We start from the raw sequence: 12,942 nt of genomic DNA, 5'->3' as shown, positions 1-12,942 counted from the left end.
GGTGAGATCGGTCAGCGGCTTAACAATTATAGAAAAATTCTTAATGAATTTCCTGTAATAATTGGCGAAAGTCAAAAATCTCTGTATCGATTTCAAACCAATAGGCCTAGGCCATTCCTGCACAGCCTGAACCTTCACCGAGTCCATCTCAAAGCCTGTCACACTGTCACAGAATACTGGAGGTAGGGGGCCTAAGCTGACCCTAAGCTGGGGCCCTGACTAATCCCTCAACCTGGAGGTACTGTTAAAGGTACAGAGGTCCAGGCCGCCAGCGTAACCCCTACCTCCTGAGGATCCCTGCACCTCAGTAATCTAGTCCTGAGAAGGACCCCGATCACAACAATTGGGAACCAGAAATAATATGCCCACACACAGTATTTAGACGAACGAGACAGTACAAGGGAAAAACCAAAACCACCTTGCATACAACTTCTACACAACTACAACAGAGGGAACACCAACGGGAAAGGAGATAAATGATAAAGCGAGGAAAGGGAAAAAACACTTCCAAATACACTTATCTCAGCAACTCCAAACACCACGATCCGCTCTGTAAGTCTGAATGAAAAGCTTTCACCGACACCTCCCAAACAGACCTGCAGGAATATGAAGGAGTCTCACTAAAGAAGCATTGATTGCAGCTGGGCGAGGCTGGACCTCAGCTAGCCCAGAGAGAGAGAGAATTAACTCCTTCACTGCCGAAAAAACACAAAGCACCAACAAGTCAGCTGCGAGAAGTCAGGCTGTGTACTCGTGACGATCTTCATGGCAACACATCCGTGACAGTACCCCCCCTTCTACGAGGGGCCTCCGGACCCTCAGGGCCAGGTTTATTCGGGTGAGTCGTGTGGAAGGCCCGAACTAATCGGTCTGCGTTAATATCCGACGCAGGAACCCACATCCTCTCCTCAGGACCATACCCCTTCCAATGAACCAAGTACTGAAGGGACCGGCGATTAAAGCGTGAATCAATGACCCTCGATACCTGGAACTCCAAGTTACCATTGACAACCACAGGAGGGGGAGGTAAAGGTGACGGTACCACCGGCGCCACATACCTCTTAAGCAATGATCTGTGAAACACGTTGTGAATTTTAAACGTAGGGGGGAGGTCAAGACGGAATGCCACCGGATTAATAACAGAACTGATTCTGTACGGCCCGATGAACCTGGGACCCAGTTTCCAGGAGGGAACCTTAAGTTTAATATTCCTGGTAGACAACCATACCTGATCGTTCACACTTAGGTCCGGACCAGACACTCTCCTCCTATCAGCCATACGTTTGTATCGGTTCCCCATAGTATTCAGATTCTTCAGCACCCCTCTCCATACTGAAGCGAGAGATGAGGAAAATCGTTCCTCCTCCGGAACCCCCGAAGAGCCCCCCCTACTGAAAGTACAAAACTGGGGGTGAAAACCATATGCCCCAAAAAACGGGGACTTACCAGTGGACTCGCTCCGCCTATTATTGAGAGCAAACTCTGCCAGAGGTAGGAAAGAAGCCCAGTCCTCCTGGTTCTCTGACACAAAACACCGAAGATATGTCTCCAAGCTCTGGTTCATACGTTCCGTCTGACCATTGGTCTGAGGATGAAAAGCCGACGAGAATGACAAATGCATCCCCCGTCGTGCACAAAACGCCTTCCAGAACTTGGACACAAACTGAGACCCCCCGATCAGACACCACCTCGGAGGGTACCCCGTGAAGCCTCACAATCTCCCCAATGAACACCTGCGCAAGAGTTTTAGCATTAGGGAGAGCCGGAAGAGCGATAAAATGTGCCATCTTGCTGAACCTTCATACTCGCGATGAGGAGGTAGTTCCTGACACCCATTCTCTGAGAATACATCCTCAAAGTCCGCCAGAAATGGAGGTAAGACCCAAGGAGTAACCGCACCGATGACCGTGTTCATGCAGTTTTTATTACAGAATTTACTCCATTGGCTTATCTCTCTGGTTTGCCAATTAATAACCGGGTTATGCTTAGCTAACCAAGGAAGGCCCAACACTATAGGAGTGGGAAGACCCTCCAACACGTAGCAAGACAACAGTTCTTTATGTATTGCCCCCACTTGAAGTTTTACGCCATGCACAGCTTGCAAAAAACTTCCCTGACCGAGAGGCCTGGCATCGATCGAGAATATGGGGATGGGTTTAGCCAACTCACTCAATCGCATACCTTGAACCCGGGCAAACCGAGCATCAACCAGATTAGCCCCGGCCCCACTATCCAGAAGAACAGATATCCTCTCAGTTCTCGCACCCACCACCACCTCCGCCGGTACGAGAAACTGAGACGAACCTAGGGACGAAATACCTACTCCCAGATTGCCGTCCACCACACAACCTGGGATCAACAGTTTTTTCGACGACTCTTTACTCTGCAAGGGACGGGATGGACACCCCCCAATAAAATGTCCCTTTTTCCCGCAGAGGAAACACCTTCCTGTCTTATGGCGCTCCACCGGTCCCCTTCCCCGAAATGATGTCCCTCCTAATTGCATAGGCTCCTCCGGACTGACCAGGGGAACCACCATATGAGGGGACCTTGTAGGAGGTGGAGACATTACAGGGGGTAGAGTTATCCCGCACCTCTCCCGAAGCCGTCTGTCAACGCGAATGGCAAGGGCCATAGCGGCTTCCAGTGACGCGGGAGAGTCATACTGTGCCAACACATCCTGTAATTTGTCGGATAAACCATGACAAAACTGGCTCCTAAGAGCCGGGTCATTCCACTGGGTGTCCGTGGCCCACCTACGGAACTCCGAACAGAATTCCTCCGCCGGACGATCTCCCTGCTGAATCCTACGTAACTTAGACTCAGCAAGGGAGATCCGATCTGGGTCATCATATACGAGTCCCAGAGCAGCGAAAAACCTATCCACTGACTGGAGAACCGGGGAGCTTGGGGGAAGAGAGAACGCCCAAGATTGTGGGTCCCCTTGTAGGAGCGAGATGACAATTCCCACCCTTTGTTCTTCGCTGCCCGATAACCGAGGCCGCAGCCGAAAGTACAATTTGCATGCCTCCCGGAAAACAAAAAACTTGTCCCGCCCCCCAGTGAACCTGTCAGGGAGAGCTACTTTAGGTTCTGGTCCGGCTTGCTCCAGAGGATGCAAAACCTTGGACCTAACGTCCGCCAGCCCCATGGACAAACTCTGCAACTGCCGAGCTAGACCGGCTACTGGATCCATGGTAGCTGGAGAAAAACTAAGTTGGTCGGTGAAAATGTCACACTGTCACAGAATACTGGAGGTAGGGGGCCTAAGCTGACCCTAAGCTGGGGCCCTGACTAATCCCTCAACCTGGAGGTACTGTTAAAGGTACAGAGGTCCAGGCCGCCAGCGTAACCCCTACCTCCTGAGGATCCCTGCACCTCAGTAATCTAGTCCTGAGAAGGACCCCGATCACAACAATTGGGAACCAGAAATAATATGCCCACACACAGTATTTAGACGAACGAGACAGTACAAGGGAAAAACCAAAACCACCTTGCATACAACTTCTACACAACTACAACAGAGGGAACACCAACGGGAAAGGAGATAAATGATAAAGCGAGGAAAGGGAAAAAACACTTCCAAATACACTTATCTCAGCAACTCCAAACACCACGATCCGCTCTGTAAGTCTGAATGAAAAGCTTTCACCGACACCTCCCAAACAGACCTGCAGGAATATGAAGGAGTCTCACTAAAGAAGCATTGATTGCAGCTGGGCGAGGCTGGACCTCAGCTAGCCCAGAGAGAGAGAGAATTAACTCCTTCACTGCCGAAAAAACACAAAGCACCAACAAGTCAGCTGCGAGAAGTCAGGCTGTGTACTCGTGACGATCTTCGTGGCAACACACCCGTGACAAAGCCCTCGCTGGAGATAATGTAGCCCAAAAAACTAATGCTCTGCACAGCGAACTCACATTTCTCCAGCTTAGCAAAAAGTGAATTATCACTCAATAACTGCAACACCTCACGTACACTCTGCCAATGGGACTCCAGATCTGGTGAATAAATCAGAATGTCATTCAGATACACAACCACATTCTTACCAATCAAAGGTCTCAGGATGTCATTAATAAGGTTCTGAAAAAATGCGGGTGCATTGGTAAGACCAAAAGGCATCACCAGATTCTCAAAATGACCTACCGGAGTGTTAAAAGCAGTTTTCTATTCATCACCCTCCTTCATTCGTAACAAATTGTATGCCCCCCGGAGATCAATTTTAGAGAACCACTTGGCCCCCACTAACTGGTTAAACAAGTCAGGAATTAACGGCAATGGGTAGGAATTGCGTACGGTAATCTTATTAATTTCACGAAAGTCCAGACATGGACGTAAACCCCCGTCCTTTTTTTTAACAAAGAAAAATCCAACGGCCACAGGCGACTTAGAAGGTCTAATGTGACCAGTAGCCAAGCTCGTCTGTATGTATTCCTCCAAGGCCTTTCTCTCAGGGATAGTCAGATTAAATAAGCGACTCTTGGGAAGAGTAGCTCCAGGAACAAACTCAATGATGCAATCATAGTCCCTATGAGGAGGTAAAACTTGCGACTCCTCCTCTGAAAAAACCTTCCAAAAATCCTGAATAGGTATAGGTAATTCTCCTTTTTCCACAGCCGCAATGCGACCATTACAACATTTATCATAGCACTTAGGACTCCAAGACTTAATCTCATTAGTAGACCAGTCCAGTAAAGGATTGTGCAGTTTTAACCAAGGCAAACCTATAACGACTGGAGAGGGTAAATTATTTAATACCAAGTCCAAAATTTCTTGGCGAATACCATTGATAGTGAGGGGAAATGCCGCAACCTTGTGAGTAATACATTTCAAAGGAGTGTTATCAATAGCAATCACAGAAATAGGTGATGACAAAGGTTTGGATTCCAATTTAAGTTTTTCCAAAAACCCCTTATCAATCACATTAAGTGTTGAACCACAATCCACAAATACCCGAAATTCAATCAAATCTTCCTGCAATGAGGTACTCCCTGAAAGAAATACTCCCTTAGAGCTCAATCAAGCAATACGGGCGTAACTGACCTTTTTTTTTCTTTACTTAAACGAAGCTCACAGTACTTAATCAAATGGTCAGGTTTACCACAATAAAAACACAATCCCTTGGAAAACCTGCGGTCTCTTTCCTGAGAGCGGAGTAACATCGCCCCAACCTCCATCGGTTCTCCGCCGTCCGAGCAGACCCTCTGGGGACTAGGAGCTCCCATTGCAGGAATTTTTTAATCATTAACCCTGGCACGCAGTCTCCTGTCCACACGTATAGCTAATTGCATGGCTTGTTGCAAGGTCTCAGGTGCCGGGAATGCAATAAGCAGATCCTTAACCCTTTCACTTAGACCAGCAAGAAAAAAACATTTTAACGCTGAATCATTCCATATCTCTTCTGAGTACTACCTTCTGAAGTGTGTACAATAATTTTCAACATCACCTGACCCCTGATTCAAACGCCTCAGTTCTGTCTCAGCAGATGAGACTCGATCAGGATCATCATACAATAGCCCCATAGCAGAAAAAAAATCCTCCACTGACCTAAAACACGGATCATTAGGTTGGAGAGAAAAGGCCCACCCCGGTGGTTCCTTGTGCAAAAGTGACATGATAAACCCAATGCGCTGTGATTCATTCCCAGAGGACCTTGGTCTCAAACGAAAATATAATAAACAAGCATTTTTAAAGGAAAAAAAATCCTGTTGTTTACCATAAAAATTATCAGGCAGTCCTACCTTGGGTTCGACAAAATGCGCTCCAGAACAGCTACTCAGGTGTTGCCGGAGCTCGGACACCTCCAGAGACAATCCCTGCAGGCGTTGAGCCAAATCTTGAACAGAAACCATACTGATCCCCGGATTTCTTTCCTTAAAGTTTTTGTTTGGGCTGGACTTACTGTTATGATCTGCAACATAGGCTAAGGAAAGAAGGGGAGAGCTGTCCCTACAGTAAGACTAAGCTGAGCCCCTACGTTGTAGCGGGCTACCTGTTCCTTGTGAACAGACCCACCTTCGTCCTCGGCTAGTCTGAACGGAGACCTATAGAGAAAGGGAGGGGTCCCTAAAGGAACTAAGGACTGGGACAAAAATGGGACACCTCCTAACAGAAGTTGTTGCAGAGCAAAAGATAAACTGACAAAAAGTACTAGAGGTCCCAGAGGACCAAGCAAACTAGAGCTAGATAGGCACAAAAGCACCTGGCTAGAGAGACAGTCAAAACAACACTGAAGTTCAGCAAAGCCAGAAGGGCGGAGCTGGAATATATAGGAAGATGGTCACGTGACCGCAAAACACAAGATAGAAACAAAAACAAACAGGAGGGTTCTAACATAAACTCTATTTACCGTCATGCCCATTCCAGCTGAAGCCAACGATCTCCTGCAATAAAAGTAAAATAATAAACCAACCTCATCCTTACCTTTCCATGGTTCCCAGGGCGGCTTCTGCTCAGCTACATTGACATGACAGGCTGGATCGCAGCAGAACGCTGCCATCCAGCTTGCCATGCCGCAGACACTGAGAAGCTCCTCAGTGAAGCTCCTCAGTGTATGGCTGCGACGGCATAAAGATGAGCCGAGTTCATGTCCAATGAACTCAGCTCACCTCATGCACATCACTGACAGCGTGGGAGAATTCTCCTGCGCATGCGGTGCCGGCAAATGCCGTCACCGCTTGAGCAGGAGAATTCTCCCACGCTGGGATGGCATTGAGATGGCAGGTTGGATGGTAGCAGAACGCTGCCATCCAGCTTGTCATCCTTCAGAGACACTGCGGAGTGTATGTGTGTCTATTTGTAAATATAATGATAACAGTGTATACTCCAGAACAAACCACTCATAGCAGAAAGTGTTACAGCAGAACTTTTGTCAAGCTTTATAGTTCTACCATTACTACAGCTCTGCTACTCACCAGAACAGCCACTCAATGAAGAGTGGCCACCCTACCAAAAAACAGGAAGTATGGAGACTGCAGAGCTGTCAGCTGCTCAAGGGGCAACTTAAGAATAACCCTTTCATGTTTTAAACATATTTGTTTACTTTTTATTTTAGTCCTATGTGGGGACTTGAACTTTTATGAACTTAAAGGGAATCTGTCAACAAGATTTCACTCACCCACTGACTGTTATATGTGCTCATAACTCTTCCAAAGACAAGTCCAGCAATACCTCCTGCTTGACTGACAGCCTCTATGTTGTGTGACTTCAGGCAAAAGAGTCACTAGCAGGAGGCGGCAGCGCTGGACATATAAATAGTTTGGGGTGAAATCTTGCGGACAGATTCCCTTTAATGTTATACTGCAGTGTATTATGGCTCACAGGTATCTCTGTTGTGCCCTGGCATGGCTTAATATGTGTAGTAAGATTTTAAGCCCACCTGCAATAGCAACACATCAACAACCTGCAATCACAATACTGGGAAAGTTAGACAATGGAGCGATAGCGGGCGCCTTTTACCTCTTTTACCCCATTAGATGCTGCTGACAAAAATGGCTGGCTTCGTCGCTTTATCTAACAGGTGGTCAAGCAGGGTGATGGCTATATAATGTATCCAGGACTCGCAAGTGGTTAATCTATCTCGGCTCCTTAGCTTTTGCTATACTATACACTTTCATGTAGTTTTCAGGAACTACATAACTCCTATGATGTAAAGATACACCATGGCGCAAAAAGAATTGTCCAGAAAAAAACGGTCTGCCTTGTTTTTTTCCCAGAAATAGCACCCCTCTTAACCATGGGTTATGCATGATATTGTAGCCCAGCACCACTCAAGTAAATAGAGCTGAGTTGCCAGGTGGGACACAGAGTTGATGTAAATCGATTCGCAGGAACTGGTCCATAGGCCATGCCAGCAATCTGGTCGCTGGACGGCAGCTCTGAGGACTTTCTTCTACCTCCAATCATCCGTGGCTCTTTTGATTATCCTTTCGGGCATGATGCAATATGTACATTACTCCGGAAAGATGATATTGCACCAGGCCGACTAATCAAAAGAAGATCCAAGGAGGTTGGACGTGGCCAATGGTCCAGTTCCTGCGAATCAGTTCGCACAAACTCAAGATACAACCCATACTGAAGTACAATTACTGGAGAAAATCAGACACTTTTTTTTCCAATACGAGCGATCCAGCCACCCTCTAGCCAATTGTATGTGTCAGTCAGCCTAGTGGTGTTCCTGTCCAGTATAGTTACCAACTTTACCATTCTCTTTGAATTTAGTGAAGCTATTTTAAATTAAGACTTCATAGTTTATTCAATATGTTAACGTAACATTATGCTTAATGTTTTGGTTGCTGCTCCAAGTCTCACAGGTTCAGCATTACTGAATATTTTCCCATGTTCCTGCTAACAGGCTCAGAGAACAGTACGTGTGCAGTTCACTTCTTTGCCAAAGCAGTTCTCAGCAATCCTTGTTTACCACAGTCCAGCCTGTTATGAAAGCTTCTCTCATCTGACTTCCTAGCCTTAAAGCCAAATCATGAGGTGGCGCTGTGTAATGCCGAGCGTTCAAGACAACTCTGTGAACTACAGCTCTGAACCATTCTCTACAGGAAAACATTTCTTCTATCTTTCCACTATATAAGTATGTAGTATATGATTATCCATTACAAATATCATTCTTTATACTGCTGTAATGGAATTAATATCAATCATCTTTGCAAAATATCTCGTGTAAATAGCTCAGATCATGTTTCTTAGGATTTACTCCATTATTTATATATACAACGTATTACAGAAATACTAAGTAATTTTCTATCCAAGCTATTTTTATCTAGAATAGCCTTTTATGCTCTGCAGCATAACTGGGAAGGACAGGGTTAAATCCCAGCTCTGCAGTGTTTGATTAGAAGCACTTATGTAATTATTCTCCAGGTGGTAGGCGCTCCCGAAACACAGTAGGTAGGAAGCGGTGATATATTGAATAACCAAATTTTATTAACATAGCATACAACGCGTTTCAGCTCTTATGAGCCTTCTTCAGGTATTACATATAGGCTACTACTGCTTTGTGCATTTTATATATATATAAAAAAAAGTCCGTGCATATCATTTTTGGGCGTGTATTTTACCAAGGTCTTAACTCTTTAAATCCCATTTTATCAAGAGCTTTACAAACATAGTAAAACATGTATAAACATTAAAAACTAATCTGAATGAATCCAATTTAAAAAATAAATAAATAAATAAATTTTCCAATGTCATGTATAAAATTCATATGTCAGTAAAAAACTTTTCTTTTTTTTCCCCTTTTTTCTTTCTCTTTCCTTTCCTTTCTCCTTCTCTCTCTTCCCCTTTCTTCACCTTTTTTCCCCCCTTTAAAAAAAAAAATAAAAAAAAAAATGAAACAAAAAAAAATTTACATTTTTTTTTTCATTTTTTTTTGCAAAATAAATATATGTGGTGGGTTTTTCTACATTCTCTTCTATTCCCTCCTACCTTTTTCATTTATCCATTTTCCTTTTTAGCTAAACCCCTTCTACCACATCATTTAGCCCATTAGGATATAATGTTATTAATCAAAAGATCCAAAAGGATTCTTTCCGGTTAACCATTTGTATTCTATTTAAACACTTTGAACTTATTTGTTCAATTGGGGTGACAATAACATTAAATTGTTTATTATGTTTTAAACATAGGTGTCTAGATAGACTATGTTCTAATATTCCATTTTTGGCATTGTACCTGTGGCCATTCATGCGGGCACGCAAGGGTTGTGTAGTGCAGCCCACATATTGTAGTCCACAGGCACAGGTAATCACATATATGACATAGTCCTTATCACATGTTAAATTCTGTGTGATTTCATACGTCTCTCCAGTGCTGTAGCATGTAATGGATCTGCTATTATGTCCAATGATGTTACAACTACAGCATTTCTTAGAATCACATCTATACACCCCTTGTTTTACATCCATATGTGTTTTAGAGAATTTTTTCTCTTTGTTTATTAGTTTTTGTCCCTCATCCGATGTTTTTCTGAGGTTGCTTGGTGCTATAATATTCTTAACTGTATGACCCCTACGAAAAGTGATCCCGGGCTTCTCTGGTATACAATTTTTTAAAAATGGATCGTTCTTCAACAGATACCAATATTTGTTTAAAATATTTCTTATTTCTTATTTGGATGTTGTCACTGTTGAAGGTAGTAATAAAATTATATAACCTCACTATGCATCTAGATAGGTGCCTTGGGGGGTCTAGTTTCCAAAATGGGGTCACTTGTTGGGGAGCTCCAATGTTTAGGCACACAGGGGCTCTCCAAATGCAACATGATGTCCGCTAACAATTTGAGCCGATTTTCCATTCAATTTGCTAGCGGACACCATTCTGAATTAGAGGAATCTAAGTTCCCCGCACCTAGTCTTATACTTAGAGTGGAGAAAATAAGTGTTTGATACATTTTTGATTTTGCAAGTTTTCCCACCTACAAAGAATGGAGAGGTCTGTAATTTTTATTGTAGTTACACTTCAGCTGTAAGAGAGACAAAATCTTAAAAAAATCCAAAAAATCACATTGTATGATTTTTTACATAATTAATTTGCATTTTATTGCATGAAATAAGAATTTGATACAATAGAAAAACAGAACTTAATATTTGGTACAGAAATCTTTGTTTGCAATTGTAGTTCTTGATCAAATTTGCACACACTGCAGCAGAGATTTTGGCTCACTCCTCCATAGAGATCTTCTCCAGATCTTTCGGGTTTCATGCTGTCGCTGAGCAACATTGAGTTTCAGCTCCCTCCAAAGATTTTCTATTGGGTTCTGGTCTGGAAACTGGCTAGGCCACTCCAAGACCTTTTAATGCTTCTTACGGAGCCACTCCTTAGTTGCTCTGGTTTTGTGGTTTGGGTCATTGTCATGCTGGAAGACCCAGCTACAACCCATTTTTAATGCTCTTTCTGAGGGAAGGAGGTTGTTGGCCAAAATCTCGTGATACATGACCCCATCCATCTTCCCTTCAATACAGTGCAGTTGTCCCCTTTGCAGAAAAGCACCCCCATAATATGATGTTTTCCCCCACCATGCTTCACGGTTGGGAAGGTGTTCTTGTGGTTGTACTCATCCTTCTTCCTCCAAACACGGCGAGTGGAGTTGATACCAAAAAGTTCTATTTTGGTCTCATCTGACCACATGACCTTCTCCCATGCCACCTCTGGATCATCCAGATGGTCATTGGCGAACTTAAAACGGGCCTGGACATTTGCTGTTATAAGCAAGGGGACCTTGCGGGCCCTGCATGATTTTAATCCATGACAGTGTAGTGTGTTACTAACGGTAATGTTTGAGACTGTGGTCCCAGCCCTCCTCCCATTTAGTTGTGGGTTGATTCCTGACCTTTTTCTGAATCATTGTTACCCCACGAGGCGAGACCTTGCATGGAGCCCCAGACAGAGGAAGATTGACAGTCATCTTGTATTTCTTCCATTTTCTAATAATTGTAACAACAGTTGTTGCCTTCTTACCAAGCTGCTTGCCTATTGCCCTGTAGCCCATCCCAGCCTTGTGCAGGTCTACAATTTTGTCCCTGGTGTCCTTAGAAAGTTCTTTAGTCTTGGCCATGGTGGAGAGGTTGGAGTGTGATTGATTGAGTGTGTGGACAGGAGTCTTTATACAGGTATTGAGTTTAGACATGTGCAATTAATACAGGTAATGAGTGCAGAGTAGGAGGGCCTCTTAAAGAAAAATTAACTGGTCTGTAAGAGCCAGAATTCTAGCTGGTTGGTAGGTGATCAAATACTTATTTTATGCAATAAAATGCAATTTAATTATTTAAAAATACAATGTGATTTTTGGATTTTATTTTTAGATTCTGTCTCTCACAGTTAAAGTGTACCTATGATAAAAATTACAGATCACTCCATTCTTTGTAGGTGGGAAAACTTGCAAAATCGGCAATGTACCAAATACTTATTTTCCCCACTGTACTAGCTGCTGTCTTCACCTATTCCCATTCCCGATCCGCCAACTTTTGACTGACTGGAAGACGGAAGTAATAAGCTCTCAATGTAATTCAATGAGAGCCTCGTTCTGGTTCTGACTTCTGGATCACCCAGCAAACAATGGAGCGATCCGGCTGGTCATAACTTGCACAAGACAGACTGGAGCGGCGCTGATAAAAATCACTAAGCCTTAAACATTGGACCACACAAGCATTCGACATGACGTCACTGAATGCAACATCATTGTTGCCTAGTTATTGTATCAGAGTGTAAAACTGGTAATTGACCTTGCATTGCCATTGATTCTGACATCTTCAATTTGTTTAAATGCCTGACTTAACGTATATATTGATCATATTCGCTGTAGCTGAACAATTTTTTATTGTAATTTCCTGACTGGGCAAGTATGTTTGGATCTTTTATTAAAGCAGAAAAAAATTAAGTAACAGCAAAACTAAACTTTTCCAGCCAAATGAGTGTTCAGTTATGCTTTGTTGTCACATGAATCTGTGGTTTTGTCTGCAAGGTACTTTTTGTCTCTCCAGTTGGAGGACCCTTTAGCAACCATATTTTCAGATTAAAGGCACATTACTACATGGATAATGTTTAGTTAGGAATCACCATAGCATTTTTCTAATCTAAAACACTACTTACAATGTACATGGAATATTGTGTACAATATCGTTTGGCACAGTGCAGAACTACATCGAGACATTTTTTTGCCCAGAGGTAAAAGATTCAGTGTATCATCCCACCCCTCTCATGATTAAAACCACACCAGAACCTAACTAGATTTTTCCCCAATTTAACACACACACACACACACACACACACACAGTAGTGCGATACCATGAGCATATATGGTACCACTATACCACACAAATATGGTATATAGATGCTGTATGACACACAAATCACACAAAAATATATAGTACTGTGCAAAAGTTTTAGGCAGGTGTGGAAAAAATGCTGCAAAGTAAGAATGCATTCAAAAATTG

This window comes from Phyllobates terribilis, unplaced genomic scaffold, assembly GCF_046119375.1.
Source record: "Phyllobates terribilis strain yellow unplaced genomic scaffold, ASM4611937v1 Scaffold_1__5_contigs__length_1240528914, whole genome shotgun sequence".
Taxonomy (NCBI): Eukaryota; Metazoa; Chordata; class Amphibia; order Anura; family Dendrobatidae; genus Phyllobates; species Phyllobates terribilis.
This window is presented reverse-complemented; position numbering follows the sequence as displayed.